Source organism: Zonotrichia albicollis, chromosome 2 (genome assembly GCF_047830755.1).
Source record: "Zonotrichia albicollis isolate bZonAlb1 chromosome 2, bZonAlb1.hap1, whole genome shotgun sequence".
NCBI classification, from domain to species: domain Eukaryota; kingdom Metazoa; phylum Chordata; class Aves; order Passeriformes; family Passerellidae; genus Zonotrichia; species Zonotrichia albicollis.
This window is the reverse complement of record NC_133820.1, coordinates 101074616-101096799: the sequence shown is the minus strand read 5'-3', so window position 1 is coordinate 101096799 and position 22184 is coordinate 101074616.

Sequence of the window (22184 nt, the reverse complement as noted above, 5' to 3'; positions counted from 1 at the left end):
ATGTCTTGGAACAACTGTTTTTATATTTGTAATCATCCTAACTGTTGTACCAAACAAAATATTCAGATAGTCCCTAGCCTCATGCTGTATCTTATTTATTCTGATGCATATCTTACAGCAAATCTTCATCTGTATTGAATTAATTTGATTTTTTTTGTGTGTTATTATTTTTATAAATGCTGCGTTTTTTTCCACTCACAGAACTTCCCACTTTAGGGAAAAAGCAAGATGTGATTGCTTTAAAAATAGAAGACCAAATACATAGCTAGTATTCCCAAAATTCAATGCACCTGGCATTCACTTTATACCTAATAAGCATCCGTGAATATGCAAATGTTCAATGTCTCTAGTAACCTCATTAATTTATTCCTCAGGCAATCAAAGAATGTGAACCAGTCCTCTGCTACTAATACTGGAAGTGGTACACTGCTCAGCATTGCTAGAATAATCTGAAAGCACATTCTGCATATTGAAAAACTGTTTCATCTTTCTTCCTTCCTTTGCCACTGTAATTCAAACAAAGACTTCCTAACTCAGTTTACATAGCTGACAGCAAAAGTTGAAAAATGCAAAAAATAGAGAAGACATATATATTTTCTCTCTCTCTGTCTCTCTCTACATATATATATAAATATATACATATATATGTATCCACGTGCACACATGCACGCTGGGAAGATAAATAGTTTAAAGAGATCTCAACAGAATTCCAGTTTGAAAACCACCTGAGTTTTCTTATTCATTTATTTGGAAAAGGGGAAGCTTGGGCAGGATGGAGGAGTGAGGGAAAAATGACCTGCCTCCTACTCTGCAGAGCAGCTGAATAATCTTTTCCTTTGCCCACATTAAAAGCCCTGAATAATGTTTATAAAATGTTAGGGAATCCCGGTAGGTTTCCTATTTAACAAGCCATGTATGACAAATCACAGTGTAATGTACTACGTTCTTAATCTTTAATTAGAATGTGAATATCTGTGCGAGAACGCAGTTAACTTTGACACATTAAATCTTCTGGTTAAAGTGCCTTACAGGAAGTGCAAAGATGAAACACTGCAACAATCTACTGCCTCTCTCCATTCACCCAGACAGTTGGGGAAGGATGATAACATCTTGTAATACCTGCTCTGTAGTAATTAATCGCTGTGGTATTTAGGACCATTCAAGTAGACAAATATGACAGAGACAGGGACAATTAGGAACCTTGTTCAAGCTACATTAACTTTTCCAGCTATTACAACACAGCAGCTCAAGTTTGCTTGTAAAAGCTGCAGAGGGATTGTTATGCATTAGCCGTGCGATTATTAATGAAAGAAAAGGAGAATTGTGTTTATTGTAGTTTGAAAATTGCAAATAAATTTCAATTATCTGCTATGTCATTTTGTTAAACATGCATTCTGGAAATGCCTTTGTACTCTAAATCATGAGCTACTTAGAGCAAACTAATACTAGAAAGCCTTTGGGAGATACAAAGTCAATATTTTTGTTGAACTGGCCTTCTTTCTTGTTGAAATCAGAGACAGACAGAGCTACCTGAAGATATTTCAGATAGTTAGCAACCCCACAGACACCAGCATTCCTCCTGACTCTGTGTACCAACAGGCAGTCAGATCAGACTTTGAGACATCACTGGTGGAATGTGAATTCTGCTCCACAAGAATAAGAGAGCTCATGTCCCTTACTGCTGGCACACATAAAGTGCACACAGAGAGATAAACAAACAACAGCAAGGGGAGAAAGCCCTTCAGAAAGCCCTTTGCCTCTTTCCCATTATTGCCACAATCACCAGGACAGACAGAATGAAACTCAGGGAAAACCTTCGGGACTTGGTATAGATTACAGATTGTAAAGGTTACACACTCTGCTTCACTTTCCTATCAATAAGGAGCACTAAATGCACTGCAGAGTATAAAGTTTATATTTTAACTTTATGTTTGAGGCAGCATAACTTGCCATTGTTGTTTGGTACCCCATGAACACCTATCAGTTCTCAAAACAACAGAACTGGGCAAACATTGCAAAAACTGGCATGAATATTCACTTGGTGTCTATTTTCTTAAAAAAAACTTAAAAAAAGAAATCACCTAAACCTGTGGCCCTTTTATGTTCACTTTATATGAATATTTGAACTAGAGTTTCTTAGCAGCATGAATGCTTTCAGAAAGCTAATTTGAAAGTCATACGTGCAAGTGTTTGTGGAAAACGAATTCTAAATTTGCATGTGCAAATATTTGCACTGGGTATGCTGTCGTCTTCCCCCAGTCAGGGAGCAGCAGCGCTGCCACGTGTCTCACCCCACCAATCCTTCCCAGGGAACCCAGCTTGAGTTTCAAATATTGTGTCAAATTTGCCCAGTGAACTTGTTTATGATTGAGCCCCAAAGTAGAAAAAAAGAGAAGTGTTAAAAGTGTATGAAATGTACTTGAACAACAAATGTTTGCAGCGATGGGAGATGCGTAGCTGGGCATTTCAAAAGCAGGAACAGAGGCACACTGGCACAAAACAGAGTTTGTTCGCAGGTGTTCGCTCACTTCTGGTGTGACTGCTTTTACCTCCACTCTCCTTCCACAGGGTGAAAAACAAAACTGAGGGTAAAAATACCAGTCAGGACAGGCAAACATTTTGTGCCAATATTCTCAGTTTGTGGTCAATCTATTGAAATACTACCCTTCAAATTCAAAACATTTGTGAGGCTTGAAGTGCTTTCTGAAGGAGTAAGACAGGACTCCACCATTTATTAGAAGACGGATTTTTTTTCTTTTCAATTATGGTAGTTGCCTTGCACATGCCATTTTCTGCAACCTACATCATTGTAGTCTAGAAATAAAAAGAAAAGCCAGCTTAGCCCAGCAGAAATCTGCATCCCCACCCCAGAATCCGTTGTCACAAAATGAAGGAGGGAGGGGGCTGGGGTGGGGGGGGAAGGGAGGAAAGCAGCTCAGTGCACAGCAACAATTCCCCCTCTCAGCTGAGCTGCAATGATGTCAGCTTTCTGATTACAAACTGCTTATTTATGCTTCAACAGCTGCCAAGAGCAGCAAATAAGTGGCTAAAAGAGTGTCTAGACCAGGCATTCAGGCCTCTATTGTTTGCTGGTTGTTACCTGGTTGACAGCGATGGGTACAGCTGCCTGGTGTGAAAGAGAGCAAGGGATGGGGAGGCAGTGATTGACAGAAGGGCCCTCGGGGTCAGGCACAGCCAGCCCCGATGGCCCCATGGCTTTATGTTCCCCGGTCTAAAGGGAAAGCCATGGCTCTGCCTAGAGGTTGGAGGTGAAAGGAAATGTTTGAGGGTAATGAAAAAAATCCTTTAGCCAAATTTGTGATCATGAACAGTTACTCTGGGGAATTTAAGACCAAGTGTTCGGCTGTTTTCTGTACATACAGAAATTGTTACTCGTAACCACCACAGGAATAATAATGTGTTACATGTACGTGGGTAAAAATATATCTTTGTGCAGTCCCTCTTGTAGGAGCTTAAAACAGCTGGTGGTTTTATTTTTATTTAAGTTTAAACTGATAATGCTGCTAAAACCTAGTACTATGCAGAAATTCATCCTGCTTTAGGGCTAGCTTTAAAAGCATCCCCAAGCTTTTCTGAAAATATTCAGGTGTTTGGGAGGGAAAATAGATATTCATATTAGATAATCATCTATCAAAAGTTCTCATACACTTAGTGAGTTTTTCTCTATACATTTATATTTTGGAGAGAGAATGGCTCTAAAAACAACTCAGTGGGAACAGCTGGACAGTGAGCAGGCTGACCAAAAACCATAAAACCCCTTTTTTAGTCGACATAGAGATGTCCTCAGTCTGGTTTTGATCTCCTAGATGTTAGTGGGGTCCAGGCATAATCCTGCTGAAGTCAAAGGAGCGACATTGATCCAAGCCAACTGCAATCACTTGCAGGCTGACTGAATTTCTCACTTCCCACCCCACAGTGGGCTGCTGTTCAGCAAAAAAGACAAAATGTCTCAGAAGTTTTAAAAGGATGAAGCCAATGCATTGTTTTTAATAGAACAACAAAACCAGATTCAATAGTCTTTGAACAACATGTAAAATCTATGTAGATACAGTGCACCCTGGGAAAAAAAGATGAAACTTTTATGCTCACTAGCAAGTCTATGGCTATCTTTGTCCAAACACATGAAGATTAAGTTGCTGGGGCAGTCATGAGCAGAATTAATCTTACTTTCCTGTTTGGCATTTTCTGACACCAGGCAAAGTCCCATGCCAAAGAAGAAAGTTGATTTTCAGAGCTTGTTACATATGACAGAATTATTAAATGTTTTATGACCATATGGTATAATTTTTTACTGTAGTTTTTGAAATAGATTATAATTAAAAAATGAGTAACCTTTCTCAGTGAAAGATAAGAAAACACTAAAAAATAGTCTGGATGTCAGTAGTGGCTAGAGAGGTAAAAGTACAGCAGAGCACCTGAGCAGCAGAAGCTTAGTTTTCCTATACAGTTGGCTTTCTACATATCTGATGCAAAAGCTGTAACTGAAATGAAATCATGTTAAATTAGCTGTAAAAAATAAGTTGATTTAATTAAGCACAGAAAGACTTATTAGATATAATAAAATGTTAAAAAGTCAAATGATGTGCAGTTACATTTCAGCTAACACTGCTCAACAAATCCACTAAATTTATTCCTTTCAATAATGATCTGTTTTGAGCATTTAATTAGATAAATAATATTTAATCACTTCAGCAAATTTGAACTAGAAAAATTCCTTGTCATCAGAGGTGACTAATCCTTGCTAATATCCACCTTTAAAGAAAAAGTAAAACTAGATGATCTTCCGGAACAGCAAAGAGTATGAGGTACAAATGTGTCTCTAGGCCTCATTAAAAAAACAAGGTTTGCTAAACAAACTATTATTTACAGTGAGAAGTGTGCATATTTTACTGGGAAGGAGCATTCACATGTTTGCCTCTTTTCAGCATCAGGCACTATAAGTACATGATAAGAAAAGATATTCAATAGATGTCCTATAATTCATCATAATACTGTTTCATTTAATAACTACTTTGCTGAAGTGATTGGCATGATTACAGGAAAATTACTTCAAATTATCCATCTCTTATCTAGCATCTAAGATGTCCTAAACTTGCATGAGAGTTGGCATAATGGGACCTATTAATTACTAATTCTGCAAGTCCTTCACTACTTAAATATCCTTTCTACCAGGTGTGCTGTGTAATGCAAATAAAGAAATAGAAGCCAAAATGATCGCTTTCCAAGACAGTGTCACTGAAAGTTTAATAAATGAAATACCAAGTGCAAAAGTTTGTCCCACCCACCAATTGAAAATATCTGGATAGTGATATATTTTCTCTGTATTTCTATCCTCCTCATATGTGTATACATTTGCAGGGGTGTGTACACATGCAAAAAAGTACATGAACAGTATGTAGTATAGATTGTATTTGTTTCTACTCAGAGCTATGAATGTGCAAGGCTGCTACAAAAGATGGGCCAAGAACATAGTCTCTGCCCTAAAAAGCACCTTTTTATCTCAAAACCCTATACATCAAATGCTATCTGCTCAGCAAAATTTACTCCTATGAGTAAACACTTTGAAGAAAAGAAGCATTATCTGGTTAGGGCAGGGAAGGTAGAGCCAAGATGGGCAGAAGCCATATTTGTCCCCTCTGAAGTCTAGATTTAAAAGCCAGTGCAAATTAGAGCAGCAGCCTTATACTTGCACCCTTGGCTTTCTAACAGCCCTGGTGTAAACCATCAAGGCAGAAAACAGGGACAGGTCCTTCCTATCATTCTTTCCAGCCCACCTGTGACATGCCCATAATTCAAAGGGTGGCTATGCTGCTTTTTAAAGCTTCCTAAGATGGCAAATGTTCTCCAAGGGCCTGATTATTCAGGATCTTACACCTCAGAAACAGTGTGCAAAGTAGGTCCATGCAGTTATAATATATGGTTGGTACTGCTCTAAACTTCCATTGCAGAAGCATAGCCCTGAAAAATCTTGCTTTAATTTCTTTACAGAATCCAACCTCATGAGATTCAACTGTCTTCTCTGTCTCTCTTTAATTTGCTAGTTTTTGTATCACAACAGTGCTTTAAGTTCTATTAATTATATTTGTGATGTTGAATGAAATATACAGAAAATGTGGGACAGGAAACAAAAAAAAGCAAAACCAACAAACAAACAAAAACAAAACCCCCCCACCAAACCAAATGGTAAAAAGCATATACAGACCCCAGAAAAAATTGATTGCTACTGATATATGGCAAGGGACCAAGTCTAAAGGCTCTGGGCTTTCTGACAAAATCTTGAAGTGCAGCACTGAAAAGGAAGGTGAATTACACAAGTAAATTTCAGGAAGGAAACAAAATACTGCCCTTCTAACATGCTATTTACCAGAAAATGTAGAATCAATCAATCTCATCTAGCATACACAGAAAATCTAAAAGGGAAAGATATTCTTGAACCATATCTGATGAACTGTTGTAAGGCTTTTTACTATATTCTAAAGAAATTCTTGCAATTGTTTCTAAATATGCAAATGGTCTCAATGAAGTAGGAGACCCACCATGAGGCAACATTTCTGCGAGAACATTACCCTTAAAATGGCTCTTTTCTATTAAGGATAGGGACTGATAGTGAATTTTATGCTTTTATTCTGAGTGACCATAACCAGCTAATGGAATGCTGTAACTATAGCATCTGAATACATGACAAACAAGCCTAATCCTCAATCCCCTTGCTTTTTACAAGTGAAAACTTTCAAATCTCAACTGCTCCCTTTTTTACTTCAAGACAATGGAGTGGTTTTGAGATTCACAATAACTTTTCATTACCTAGTCACTACTGAAAATCTTCTGTGACTGATAGGCTTCCATAGAGCCACTCTGGTTTTCCTGTAATAATACAAACACAATACTGCCAAACCAGGGATGCTGCAGTTTGCAAGGCACTTAGTCAAAACTCTACTACTTTATGCATTCATAGTTATTTACTCTGTGGACTAAACTGATGGATATCTACAATCTATAATTCTTCAACTACTAATAAGGACTCTGGTATTAGAGAACAATATTCCTCCACTCCAAAAGTCAGAATTCTGTGGTAAACAAATTATTTGTAAGAAATTCCCCTGTATTGTCAAGTGCAATTATAACTGTTTTTTCATACATGACATTCTAAAACTCTATTAGCTGGTCAGTAGATCTGGTTTTCAGTGCTGTCTGTCAGCCCTATTGTGAAATAAACATGCAAGGAGTTGTTGAAGTATCAGAGTGCCATGATCATTGCAAGCTTCGCTGAGCTCCCATGGCCAGAAATCCCTTCCTTTCCCAGTATGTTCCACTTGGGCAAAGGTGCCTTGAAAACTACTCCAGATATCATGTAAAGCAATCTTCTAAATCAACTGTTGAAAACAAATTGTGTCTTCCATCTCAGCTCACTGAAACCAGAGATCTATCATATTTGTACACTATTGAACAAGGTGGAGAAGTGATGGCTTCTAAAGAATCACCCCAATTTTTGCCTAACTTAATAATAAAATACAAGACTTCCCAACCACATACCTTGAACAGCATCATATCTTCCTTAGCTTTTTAGGAACTTAAACTTGTGCCAACATAATAGTGATTCAAGCTTGGGATATTTTCTTTTTTTACCCTCTTCAGTGTATCTTCACAGTTTAATAGACCATGTATGTAACAAACCCACAGAATTTGCTTCATGTAATTTCCTCTACTACTTTACCTTAAGAAACCTTACAAAAAACAATGCATACGGGATGCAGCAGGATGAAAACAGAATTTGAAAAGTAATAATTAAAGCCAGTAGCATTTCATACTGTTAACTAATAATAAGGGGTATGCCTGAGAAAGAAAACTGATTCAGAAGAAATTACTCAGATCTTTTATTTTTGGATCTATCTGCTTCTTTCTTCTGATATCCTGAAATCACCATATTCTGAGTGCTTTAAATTTAATATTAAATAATACATCAAATCTCTGCACTGAAGGTTCTTGGCTAATTGTCCCAGCTACCATAATCTAGAATCAAGTGTCCACATGGAATGCTGGAATGGAATGATGCTGGGAAAATCTTCAGTTAGTTATCCCTAACTGGAAAGCAGTTTTGAAAAGTCTTCTTTATTTTACAGTCTTGTCTAACGGCTTAGAGAGTCTTCTCCAATGGATCAATCAGAGGCCAGGGACAACAGCAAGAGGAAACAATGCTGGGAAACCATCAAGCCCACTGACTGGGTAAAACAAGTAAAATGATTCTTCGTGTGAGCCCTTACAGGAGCAAAACTATGGGGCCAAATTCACTGTGCATCCATTTCAGCTTCTGCTGATGTTTGAAGAAAATCCTACCAGGAAAAAAGTGTCTTGGTGGGAGGTGTCACTGATATACTTGTGGTTCTCAGTGCGTGTCATATCAGCTGGACTACAGCCTTATAAGAGAAAATAACATGAGTTTCTTTGCCGCTTGAGCTAAACAGTCTGAATTTCCAGTTGAAATATTTGGGAGATGAGTCCTTTGTAAGTCAGTTTGGGGGAGGATACTCAACACATACAAAGACTAATTGGCAGCAAGTAGTGTTGGTAACTCCTACACTCTTGAATAACTCAGGCTTCCAGCCAGTTCTGCTACTGCAGGAACTTAAGGACTTTGTGATGCCCTTGAAACCTACGAATTCTTTGTTTCTTTTCTCTTTCTTTCTTTCTTTCTTTCTTTCTTTCTTTCTTTCTTTCTTTCTTTCTTTCTTTCTTTCTTTCTTTCTTTCTTTCTTTCTTTCTTTCTTTCTTTCTTTCTTTCTTTCTTTCTTTCTTTCTTTCTTTCTTTCTTTCTTTCTTTCTTTCTTTCTTTCTTTCTTTCTTTCTTTCTTTCTTTCTTTCTTTCTTTCTTTCTTTCTTTCTTTCTTTCTCTCTCTCTCTCCCTCCCTCCCTCCCTTCCTTCCTTCCTTCCGCCACTTCCGCCACTTCCGCCACTTCCGCCACTTCCGCCACTTCCTTCCTTCCTTCTTCCTTCCTTCCTTCCTTCCTTCCTTCCTTCCTTCCTTCCTTCCTTCCTTCCTTCCTTCCTTCCTTCCTTCCTTCCTTCCTTCCTTCCGCCACTTCCTTCCGCCACTTCCTTCCGCCACTTCCTTCCGCCACTTCCTTCCGCCACTTCCTTCCTTCCTTCCGCCACTTCTTTCCTTCCTTCCGCCACTTCCTTCCTTCCTTCCTTCCGCCACTTCCTTCCTTCCGCCACTTCCTTCCGCCACTCCCTTCCTTCCTTCTCTTTACTTACACCCTAAAGCTCAGTGCAGGTTACTGGGAGGCCTGTGAAAAACGAAGGGGTTGCTTTGCTCGATGCATTGTTGACATAGTATCTTGGGGATGAAGGAATTGGACTTGATGACCATTGGCCTATAAAAGGGCACCAGCAAGAAGCCTGATGGAATCAGGATACCAGCAGATACCTCTCTAAGAAAAAGCAGTAGCCTTATCTACTGCAGCCAGTGGAAGTGCATCTCCACCCCTCCGAACACTTTGAGCTCATATTGCACCGCTGGAGTATAGAGACCCCAAGAGCAGTGTGTCTGTTGTGGGAACATGTCCTCATGCAAAGACCTACACTTGTGGCAAAACATTTCCTACTGTAAATCAGCAAAGGTTTATTGGATGAACAGAACTTGTCTTCCCTGCCCTGTGGTTTCTATTGAAGCAAGTGAACTCCCACTTGGGGTGCACCACAGAGTGCTCTCTTCTGTGGGAAAGAGATAGCCAAAAAGCACTACCCTGGCCAGGAAAGATGAGTGACCTGAGGTAATTATAGTAATTACAAAGAGCAATTTAAGAGGAAAAAGAGCTGCGTTAGCGGAGACACATCAACATTTTTTCTGTCTCTGACTCAAAGCTTTAGAAGTCCTGCTATTTTGCTGAGAAATGTTTCTTCCAGGTGATTCTAGGTGGCACACTGAGTAGGATGTGCTGCTGTCAGAGCCCCGTGGACCTGAGAGTGGAGCCCTGTACATAGTGCTTCATCATGCAAACGGGATGTTACCTCTGTGCAGGCAGATGGTGATATGAGTGGGCTCTAAGATGAAGTGAGACAGCACTTGTGACAACTTAATGCTGACTGAGTAACATCAACACAAGTCTTCTTTTCTGTTGTAGCTGTCTTAGGATGTCAGAAGATATGGATCTGAGATTGAAAAGACACTTTTGACAGCATAATGGCTGAAACAGTTTTGAAACATTTAAAGCAACAATAAAACGCAAAAGGGGAAAGAAGGATGAGGATAATGGGGTGCGACTTCTCAAAGGACATGAGGTTTCATTTTGCTGTGAATAATCTTGTGTCTTCAAAACGACTTCTTTCTGAAACTACAAGTCACAATTTTCCAGTAAAAGTCTGCCACACACCTAGGCATCTTTTGAAGGCAACACTCCATCTTCATATTTTTTCACTGTAACTCTCACCCATTCTAGCTATGCTGACTTCACTTGGACAGGCATAAGTGTGTTGAATGATTTTTTTTTAGGATGCTCATAGTTCAGATGCATTGTGGCTTCCTAAAATCATGACCAATTTCAAAGCATAGTAAAATGAAACAATAGACTTAGAACAGCACATATTCATGGAAAAAAAGGAGAAGAGTTGTGCAAGTCTTAAAACACAGCATCCAGAAATCTGTATTCTTGAAAGTTTGAGTGGTTTTAGCATGATTGTGGCTTTTGGAAAATACAGAAAAAAAAAAAACAAACCTCTGAAAAAACCTTTCTGATTTTCACACCTGAACTCCCTATAGAGAATTCCCCAATACTCTGTAGCAGTAATCCTCAGAAAAGAACAGATACATATACAAATGTGATTAATGTTCTAGCAAATAATGGTTATATCAAAATTATAATCACCGTGATTAGCATTTTGGCAGACTTCATGTTTGACCTCTGACTTTGTAAGTGAACACTTTCAATTTGTTTGGGTTCTTCTGCTTTCTTTTTTTTTTGTTTTTATTTTGTAAAATCAATGCATTCATCTCTCCTCTACCTCTTTTCAAGAAAATATCTCTTTTTATGTCAAGTCTTTAAAAATAAAGGAAAAAAATCACAAAAATAAAATCAGGAAAAGGCTTTAAAATTAACATTTAAAATTCATTCCAGATTTGTTGTATTCATTACTTTGATGTGGAGTTCAGAGGCTGTATTAGAACTGTACTTCCCCACTGGTGTGTGATTGGACTTTCTGAACACTATTCCACACAAATGAAATGGAGCTTAAAAAAAAAAAAAAACAACAAAAAAACTCAAAGAGGTTTCAAATTTAGCTACTCTAGGGGGTAGAGTAAATAAAAAAAATTTAAAATCATTAAGAGAAATTGATCATGCTAGCTATTGTTTTCTTCCTCAAGACATTTCAGCTTTTTTTTTTCTCTTGTATTTAGCATATTACCACATTTCCCCCCTGTTAGAAATAAAAGCTATAGGCCCAGTTCTGTCATGGCGGTGAGCAGGCAGTTGGAGACGGTAATGCATGCCTGAAGCCTTCACCAAGGATGATAAGCCTGCATGAATTTTACGAGTCTCAGTATCAAGGTTGCCCTCGCCCAAGGGATTTAAGAATAAGGGGGGAAAAAAGAGAAGGCAGATGTATGAATAACTGGCATTGTAAATCTTCACCGTGGCAACCTACAGCTAGAAAAAGTCTGTGATGGGTTCATGACTTGAGAAGAAAGCGACACAGCAGAATGTGAATGGATTTTCTTCAGCTACTTAATACACTGCTTAGAGCAGCTTAAGGGTGTGCATGTGAGAGAGAGTATGTGTGTGTGAGAGAGAGAGAGTGTGTGCATGTGTGTAAGGAGGGGGGGATCTGTGGAAATTTGTTAGAAGGAATTACTAGTGTTATACCTCTTGCTAGGGCTTTATTTTTTTTTTTTCTTTTTGGGGGAGGCTGTAGGGGAGGAGGAATACCATTTAGTCTCAGAATATAAATGACTGGATTTTGCTTGGGAAAAAAAAAAGATGGTGGGGGAGGTGCATAGAATTATGCAGGCAAGTAACAATGAGCAAATTGGACCCTTAACAATACAGCACAAGGTCATAGTGAAAGTCACCAGAGTGGGGTGGTGGGGGTGGCTGGTGGTAGAAAACAGATCATGATAAATAGCTTCCCATTTTGCAAAATCTGGTAGTTAATGAAAATAAGATGCATTTGAGTTGTCTGTGAACACCTGATTTTTTTCCTCTTTCTCTCTCTCTCTCTCTCTGGTCCTGCTGATGTATGAATGCGAAGCACTGACTCTAATTGTGCAATTATAAAACGGAAATGATGCAGGTTTGGCAACACAGAGAAAGAAGGCAGCTCAATAACATTGTTTAATAACAAACAAATAAAGCTCAAAGGGGAAAGAGGTGACTATTTCTGCTTTAGACTCATTAAGGAACCTGAAACATATTGTAAAAGAGTGATATTTAATTATGGGCTGGACTGATAACATGGAGCAGGGCCTCACTGGGAGAAAGAGACCCTATGCTCCTAGGAGTGAGCAGCTCCAAACATCAATTACTGTGATTATCTACCCAGTGCTTAGAAAATGCACCCGTCTCCGTGTTCCAGCAGCGACCCGTAAACAGGCATTGCATAGGCAAATTTATGGGCACAGTCAGCTGGGGCCAGGTGGGAAAGAGAGCTTTCCTTTGGTGACTTCTGTGCAAAAGGAGGAAAGAAGCAATGCAAAGAAAAATCTGTCTTCTGCACTACTGAAAGAGCAATTTATTACAGAGCATTTGCAGGAGACAGCATTTGTTGCCCTGCTGCCTTTTTTGCCTCTGTTGGCTGTCTGAATGAGAAATGGGAGTATATTAACCAACTCATGGGTTACAGAAGACGGCTTGGCATGGGCCCATCAAACTTCGCCATGCTAAGGCGAGTCAAAGGTCAAGAGAGCGTTAGCAGCTGAGATTTAGAACCGAGTGCATCTCTTTAACCTTAACTGCTGGGAATGGATGGAGTCACTTTATTTCTTTAGTCAGGAACTTGGTTGAAGTGAAAGATGTCATGAGGAGGAGGGTACCTTCCAGCTTGGAGCAGATGGGAAAGTATATATTGCAGTGAGATGTCATATTCTTTCGGGGTCACGTAGATTAGCAACATCACTGTTGTGCTGCAGCCCCCTGTTTTCCATTAGGCCTAGAGGCTGAATGTTTGTGCATCTTTGTTAATGTAACACAGACCAAAGAAATAGAGACTAACAGTGAAAAGTAGGTGCCAAATCCATCCAAAGCCATTTAATCTTTCCTTCTATTTGCACCAACATTATTTTCACTGAGGAAAATCCTTAGTAAATGGAGCATGCTAATGACGTGTGCGCTGAACTTTATTTTTAATGGCAGAGAGATTTCTCTGCCTGGAAAAGCAGTGTGTGAGGTGCAGGTTGCCGTGACCTGGTTCACAGCATTCCTGCCTGCCTGCATCTGCCGCAGGGCCACTGCACAGTCTGGAACTAATCACATCAACTCTGTGTCTCTCTCCCTTACCAGTCCTCCTGAACCCATGAAAGCCCCTTGAAATAGCAAACTCTGTTTCTGTGACATTTGCTATTGGTCCTGTTTCACCTGTAGTCTCAGTGGGCTGCAGAAATCACCAGGGAATGATTTGGCTCCCCACCCAGTTCAGACACTCATTTTGGGTATGAGTTCTATTAAGACATCATGTGCACTGAGGCATGAAGGCATCTGTGCAGAGGACCATTTCTTAAATTATTGGAAAGAGGTATGTCACTTGCTGCTTGAAAGTAGCCTGACATATACATATACCAGTACACTCAAGCATAAGAGAGCACTTTTGCTCAGAGCTTATGATGAAGATTTGAAATTCCATGAGAGAGTCTAAAATGCAAAGCTTAAAAGGGAAATATAAGATTTCATCACTGTTAAGCCAAGATTTCATGCAGTGTGTATTAAATGAAAGGTGTGATTTGTTGGATGTGATAACAGCCTTGAAGAGGACCTGTACTGTCTCATTTTCTAAATCCAATTTGAGTATTTCAGACAGCTTTAGGTATATAGTGTCCATGGTCCTCTGTTTTGGCTTTGTCCAGACTCAAACCAGTCAGATCAATAGTGAGGAAAAGGGGATGAAGATACGTTAAAATAAGTACAAAATTCTTGGGTCTGGGAGGGGATCATGATATGTAGCTTAATTTTTTTGTTTGTTTGTTTCTTTTTTTCCCCCCTCTCCACATTTTGGTCTCTAGAGCCCTTGGCACAGTGTGTCGTGACCTGTGATTGAGAATAAGCAAAGAATTAAAGAATTATTAAAGATTTTTATATGCTTAACTAGACTAGGATCTCTACCACCTGATTGTGAGAACATATGGGTAGGAAGTGTTAAACTACTGCTTGTCCCTCTCTTAGTAGCAGAGCAGCTAAGAGTTCATTTTTCTGGCCTGAAACTGTACATACAGTCTAGATCAAGATACGGGAGCTATGACATGACAAATGCAAGAATGAAGCAAGGTACACAGTAACATTAAGACTGATGCATTTCCAAATGAGAAACGATCTAGCATTGGTCTCAATAGAATACACCATGTCAGGGAAAACTGCAGGAGCAATTAAAACCACTTTATATGTAATTATTTATGGGCAACATACATTTGGCTCCCTAAATAAGTGGGAAGATTGAAAAGATCATATCTCCTCCCTACATCAGCAGCAACCCATTGACCACATATTTCAAATGAAAAGTAAAGAGGTTGGGGAGTGAATAAACAGGAGGCAAAATAGTTGGAGAAGGTGGTTGGCAAATAATCAGAAAGAGAGTCCATACTACTCTGCCAGCTCTGAATTATAAGTACATCCTTTCTATCCCTCCCCCACACACATGCAGTGGTCTGTAGACAATTTCAAAGAGCTTGCAAATGGTTTGGTCAGACACTGGACCACTAAAGATAAAGAGAACAATTAAGAATATTGCATAAAAATGAAGCAATTTCTTTGCATCTGCATTCACTATGGAGATGCCTTTCTCTAAGCCAATTATTTAGAGATAATAAACACAAGGCGGTATCAGAGATCAAGTTGTCAAAGAAAAGAATCTTAAAGAAAATGAGAAAGAAAAAAAATAGCTAAGATCATCCATTGTTGAAGTTCCAAATAAAGATTAAAATTTTCAATTTGGAAAAATGTGTTCTTCCATAAAAATGGCCAGAATGTCTCACAATATCTTCAAAAAGGCACACAGGCAACCTGAAGAATCACAGATCAATTGACTGACCCCAATGTAAGACAAATCATCTGAAAAAATAACTAAAAATGAAATATTCTAGAAAAGCATGGCACAAAAAAGATAAATTGCATAGTTTCTTAAAAGGTAAATTGTGTCACTCCAATCTATTGAAATTTTTTGGCAATCAAAAAGAAGACCAGAGGTTTTCCAATAAGTTGTCAGGATTTACAGAAAAATGTGCCCTAACCAGAGGTCTTAAGGAAATGTAAGTTTCCCACCTCTTCCACCTTTTCACACAGACTAATGAACAAGATGTGATATAGTCATGGAGCACAGGACAGGATGGCATCTGAGTATTGGTTGTCCAGCTGAAATCTTTGCTTTTCCATGAGAAGCGTATCAGAGGAAACACAAGCCTTTCACTCTGAATTTCCTTTAGGGCCCATGTAAGATGCTCTCAATAACAGCATTGTTTACAATTTTAAATTTCAGATTTTAAAGGTTATGTATCATACACAACCACCCAAAGCAGGAGGGCCTGGCTGGATTTACAGCCTTAACGATTCTATAATTATATGGGTTCACCTGTTTTTTTTTTTTAATCTTACTTTTTTTTATTTTGAGTGTCTCTATCATAAACTATTGGTTATTTACTGGTCGAGTTATTTACTGGTCAGAGAGTACTGGGACAGTAGAGGAGATGTAAGGGATGACCTCAGGGTATTCCAGCAGTGCAAGTGACAAGGAGGGTGACACTCTGTGGCCCACCAGTGCTCTCCCAGAATCTCTGAGCTCCCAGCCTATGCTCATATTTATGCCTAACCTACTTTCCAGACACTTTTTGTGCCATCACAGAGCTTTTGTAGATGTACTGGTGGGGGCAGGGAAAATGTATGAAAAAAGTGTGTTCCAATTCTGTAACTATTCACCTGATTCTTTTGCAAATTTGGCCCCATACTCCCTGTAATTCACCAGTTGATAGACACTTGGGAGACTCCTGCCTGATAACATTCCTGTCAGCCATGTCCCAAAGAACAAAGGCAAGCTGAAGTATTTTTTAATTCTACCCTCTCAGCTCATCAACGCTGAGTTTACATAAAAATGTAAAAACATTACACTACACACACTGCTAATAATCAGAAACTAAAGCTTTGAAGTTTCCCTATTTCACAGCTACTGCCATGACAGATGCTTGCCAGAGAAAACTCAGGGGGCATTTGTTTGCAAGCATTTTGGCTAAGCATAGTGCCCATTGTGCCACTTAATATTTCAGCTATCTCTAGTGTAATCAGGGAACAGCAGTTACTTATTTCTCTCGCGTCTTGCTCCTTGCTAGCTACCTACTATCGCCAGCATGACCTCTGAAGCACACACATTAATTTTACCTCAGTATTTCTATAGCATCAATTAATAAAAACTGACTATGTTTTCAACAAACGCACATGTACTGATAAATGAGGGTCCTGACTTAATTGCTCTGTAAATTAAGAGCTCACAGTGGTGACAATAGAGAATAGTTTTAATATTTAAAAACTCATTAAATTTGTGTACATTTTGAATAATTAAATCACATGGCCACTTTAAAGAGCTAATTTAAGTTTGATTCTTAAATGTATATCACAGAAGAACTTGATCTGTTGAAAATTATTGGTTAATTTTCAGAACAACTTAATTTGGTTCTATTCCTGCCCTGAAACTCTGCATTTATTTATATACTTATCTGCCCCTTCCACCTTCCAGAAATTCCTAGCAATATCAGTTCTAGGATGATGACACCAACCTGTACTTTTGTCAGCATTCATAGAAGACAGAGTAAACCTAACATTAGTAATGTGTTTTCCTTTTCTCTGTGGTGAATCATAATTCCACATTTTAGTATTTTAGATTTTTATCAGATCCATTGCTCAGATTTAAATAGCGGGCATTTTGGGGAAAGCAATTTGGTTTTTTTTTATGATTTGCACTGTCTGAAGATGGAGTCCAAATGCCAGAGTGTGCATTGTTTTGACAGAATTTGCAAGGCTTCATGAAAACCCCATGTCTTTCCAATTATGTAAACTCAGAGACAGTAAAAGTTAAACCTTCAACTCGTGGGTAAGTATCATCTTCTTTCCACTCTGATTTTTAATATTGGGTAGTACTTTGAAGCATAACATCTGATTTTCTGGCTGTCAGCAGAGGTACTGCTAACAAAACCGTGGCTCACCCTCCCCACTTGATCAGTTCTGTGGAGTTTAAAGGGACAACTCATAAAAGAAGACTGGCTTCCTTGATGAAGCTCATGCAGTAAATAGGACAGAAACCATTTTCATTTAGAGCAATTCACCTTTGTGCAGTTAACTTTTCTTTCTCCCGTGGCTCATGCGTCAATCTTCATATTGTTACTAGTATTTAATCAGTGATTAAGCTGCCATAGAGTAAATACAGACAGATTGTGTCGCAACATTTCTATGTTCTTTCAATATTATGAAGTGTAATATTCAGGTAGGTGCTTAGTTATCAAAGTGATAGACATTTAATACCTGAAATAAATAGAATGATTCTTGTTGTATCTTTGCAAAGCGACGTAAGTATCTTGCTGTAGTTGAGAAGATGAAGTATTGTTCACTAACTTTTTAATCAAGAGGAGAAAATAGTGCAAATATTATGTGACTATCTATATGCTTTTGAAAAAATAAATCCCTTCTGCCTTTACCTTCTTTTTGCACTGATTATCTAATAAGGTGTTGGGAGAGCAAGTTCTGGAGGAGAAGAGGAACAGGCATGGTCTTCAGAACAACACCTATTTCAGTGAATTTTCACAGAGTGTGCACTCCAAACTCTTGGTCCTGAGTATTTCCATAGGAAAACTTAATTTCTGATGATACTTTGCAGAGAGAAACATATCACATCACTTGTGACTACTCAAAACAGCCCAGATTTTGGCTATGGAGCTGTTCACAGCTTTGTCAATGATTACTTGCAGTGATCTTGTTTAATACTTAGTAGAGGTGATTCCTTGTTTATTTATTAAGACTTCTGACCACAGTGCTGTGTGGAAAAGTTGTTGTCTAGTGGTTTCCCACTGTGGACAGAGTATTTTTTGATGTTATTGCTTCTTACAACAGAATTCCCCATCCCAAAATCACACCCAAACTTCTTTCTTCACCGAGGTATGCAGCGGTAAAATGTATTTCGTTTGAACTGGGGTTTGGTTTCCCAAGGGGTTCCAATCTCTCTAAGGAATAATGCTGTACTCTTATCATCATTTACCTCTCCCCCAATCTTCGTGTAATCGGCAAACTTTGTCAATCACCAGTCCATGTTTTCTCCTCAGTAGTTGATAAGATGTTAAATAGTAAATGGTCACAGCTTATCTTTGTAAGACTTTGATAGAAGCACACCATTTACAGCAATATTTGTGAGATCAGTTAAGTACTTTGAATCCATCCAAGGTGTGTCACAGGTACTTCCTATTGCTCTGCTTCAGTAAATCCATTATGTGTGAGACTGAGTGAAAAGCCTAAAATAAATATGTCTACCACGTTGATATGATTCCTTCTAACAACCAAACTTGTCATCCTCCTCTACCATAACATGCAGAGGTTGTGAGGGTTATGATTAGCAGATCTGCCACTTGACAGAGCCATATGTCAGCTCTTTCTCTATGGTACAAAAGAAACAAAGACTACAAAGGCTACTTGGAGACCTCTGTTGCTGCTGGCTGGCTTTAGGTATTGGGAGTTTTTTTGCCGGCTGTTATAATTCCTGGCTTTTCTATTTATGCGTGTTCAGCTGGTAAACAAATGGACTTCTATGTTTTCTTCTAGGGCAGAACAGTATTTGATCCAGGCAACCTTTTTCTGATGGGCTTTCCAACATTAAGTGGCTTTTCCAAGGCACCGCATTTTCTTAATTTGATTTTCTTGCTCTCATTTCTTACAAATAAAAGAGAAAAGAAGAAAAAAAGTGGCAATTGCTAGCTAGAATTTGTCATGATATTCCATTTCATTCAGGGAAATATTGAAATCTGGGGGCAGAAATTGCAAGCTGAGAGTAAACCAGAAATGCAACTGCATCATGAGTTCTAAATACATGTATTGTACTCAGATGCCTTTTATCTTTTACTCCTCATTCAAAACTTGACAATATTGCTCAGCTTAAGTTGAGACCAACCCATGCTTAATATGCTTAAGGACAAGATTTTAAGGTCCATAGCATCTAAGTGTGTTTGTTATTCCTTGTAAAGAACTGAATTTTCCCACTCAAGTCCTTTTAAGATTTACAAAATTTTATAGTCCTTCACCTGGTAACAAGGGGGTGAAACATAAAAATGATATTCTTTGCAGTAATGCACAATATTTGTGTTTAAATCATGCACATGGTGGTGAAGCATTGTGATAAATTGTGAAGCTTCACGGTGTCTGGCAGGTTTCAATAGCACAGACTGGAGGATAAGAAAGAAAGAAGAGCACATTAGAGAGCTGAAGCTGCAGGGGAAGTTAAGCAGGCATTCTATAATTGCTCAAGGAGGGTCTTAACCAGGAGAAAGGAATTAACACCCACAGTCTTGTGAAAATTGCTTATGATCTGTAATGACACAAATTGGTATATTAGCTCGAGCTTCATTGGTGAGACAGCATTAACCAGTGGAGAGTGCCTTTTAAAACAGGCCCAAGATTTGCTTCTGGTATCTGTTTTGGCTTTATTTTACAGCCTCTTGAAAGACTGCGGAACCTGTATGGAGACGTAATGCTTGTACAGAAATCCCTTCCTGTGTTCTCAGGTTCAGCTCTGGAGCCTTACATGGAAAAGGACAACCTTTGCATTGTCTGGTAACACTTTGTGCAGCACCTGGATTTTCTGAATGTCTTAAACACTTAACTCTGTGTTTATTGTGCTGCGAGTGGTGTCAAAATGAAAAGTAAGATAACAAGGCTATATTGTGTTATCTCATCTAATGTGTTTATCATGTGCAATTAGTACCAAAAGAATGTGTTCAAAATAGCAGCTTGAAAAAATGTTTAATGTATGTATTAAATAGTGTGAAATCAGTATACAAAAGTCTACCTTACAGAGAAGATACAAACAAAGATAAAATCAAATAGGATTTGCAAGGATGATAGAAAACTTTATTTTGTGGTGTTTTGAGTGATTCCGTGGGAAAAGCATAATTTTCTATTATGTATTAGTATTCTGATTCAACAATCATAGGTGCCAATATAAGAACCTTGACAGATGGATGGTAGATACATTATTGTATTATTCTCAGTTGGAAGTGTCCATAAGGGGCACTAAAAGAAAAGAGAAGCAAGATATTTTCTAATATATCTTACGTATGTTAGGAAACAGGATTTTTGAATTGGTCATCTATATTCCATTTAGAACATATTTTGTGTGAGAATTTCTTTGCCATGTTTTACTTTTTATTTTCATAATGCTAATGTCCTACATTTCCCTCCTTCAGCAGTTCCCCTCTTCCCATACATCCAGACCAATCCCTTAAAAGCCCATCAAAATCTTCACAGCTTATAACAGATCATTTACATATTCACAGATGATATCATAACATTCTCAGGGAAAAAAACCAAAACCCATAGAATAAAATTCACTGGCCAAGGTAAACAGATACGCACCTTATAAACACGGCAGAGAGTATTTTGAGAATCTATATATGTGTGTATGTATACATGTATAAACATATAATGGACACAAAAGTGTTTATGAGTGTTATGTAAATATAAATGTGTACACACACACACGTGCACACATCTATTTATGTTTGACATTTGTTGTTCCACCTTCATCCTGGCCATTACCATTCCCGTAATGGATCCTGTTGTGCATTGAAATTCCCATTGTGGTCCATTACCACTTCCTCTGTTGACAGCTCTATTGCTTCACGAGCTATTGTGCTATGTATGACATTGATTGGAGACACTGGATACACATTAGCAACATCACAACACGCATAATAAACAAGGTGTCACTCTGCAGAGAGTATCAAGAAGGGGCACAGTGCTTCCTAGCCCACCACACACTCTGTGGGCATCCCTCCTTGTGGGGTTTGTCCTCCAAGGTCAGCTTCAGATCTGAGCTGGCATGACTAAGGTGGGACAGTTCCTGGCTGAGGGGTCCCACCCTGGCAGCCTCCCCTGCAGGGAACTATCCCGGGGACCTGCTGCCTTTCCAGCACCTTGACCAGTTATCAACTTGAGCAGAAGCAAATTGAAAGTTTTTTAATATTTTCTTCTCATTGCAGTTCACATGCTTTAGTGGAAAAGGAGATGACATCAGGTATTCTCAAACAGGCAGCTCTCTTGTGGCAACCTCCCCTGCCCATATTTTCTCTAAGCCAGCACCAAGTCCTTTGCTGATGGCTCTCTCTAAGGCCTGATCAAAGGCCATTAAAATGAATGGGAAACTTTCTGTTGACATTCATGAACTTCAACTTAGACCTTTAAAATCAGGGAGCAAGAGAATGACAGCTGCAGTGCTAGAAATAGATGGAAATCTTTGGAGTGTTGTGGTCCAAAACACACTAATCTTTACTTGAGAGTGTGCATGTATGAGCAGCATGAGGAGTATTGATCCCCTTCAGTTACAGCTCTCCAGTGAGCAGAGAAGGAACAGCCCTTCCCAGACAGGAAAATATTATGTTAGTAATCTAATTCAGCAATATGCGCTTTTGAGAGGCCACTAACAAAAGAAAAATATGAATTTTCAAAGCATTTTCTTGACTCTGTAGCTTCAACTGGAATTGCTTCTCAGAGAACTCAAAGGCCTGTATCAATTAACAAATTAGGAAAAAAAAATTAACCATCAACAAGGATTCATACAGTGCAAAAACAATAGTTATGTTCTCAATTATTATCTGTTTCTTGATTGAAGTAGAACAGGGAGAATCCATACTAACTCTTATCCCCACTGTTTTAACACTCTCACAACCTCAGCAATTTCAAAAACAGACAGGCTGTTCAGGCGGGTAATATTTTCATCTCAC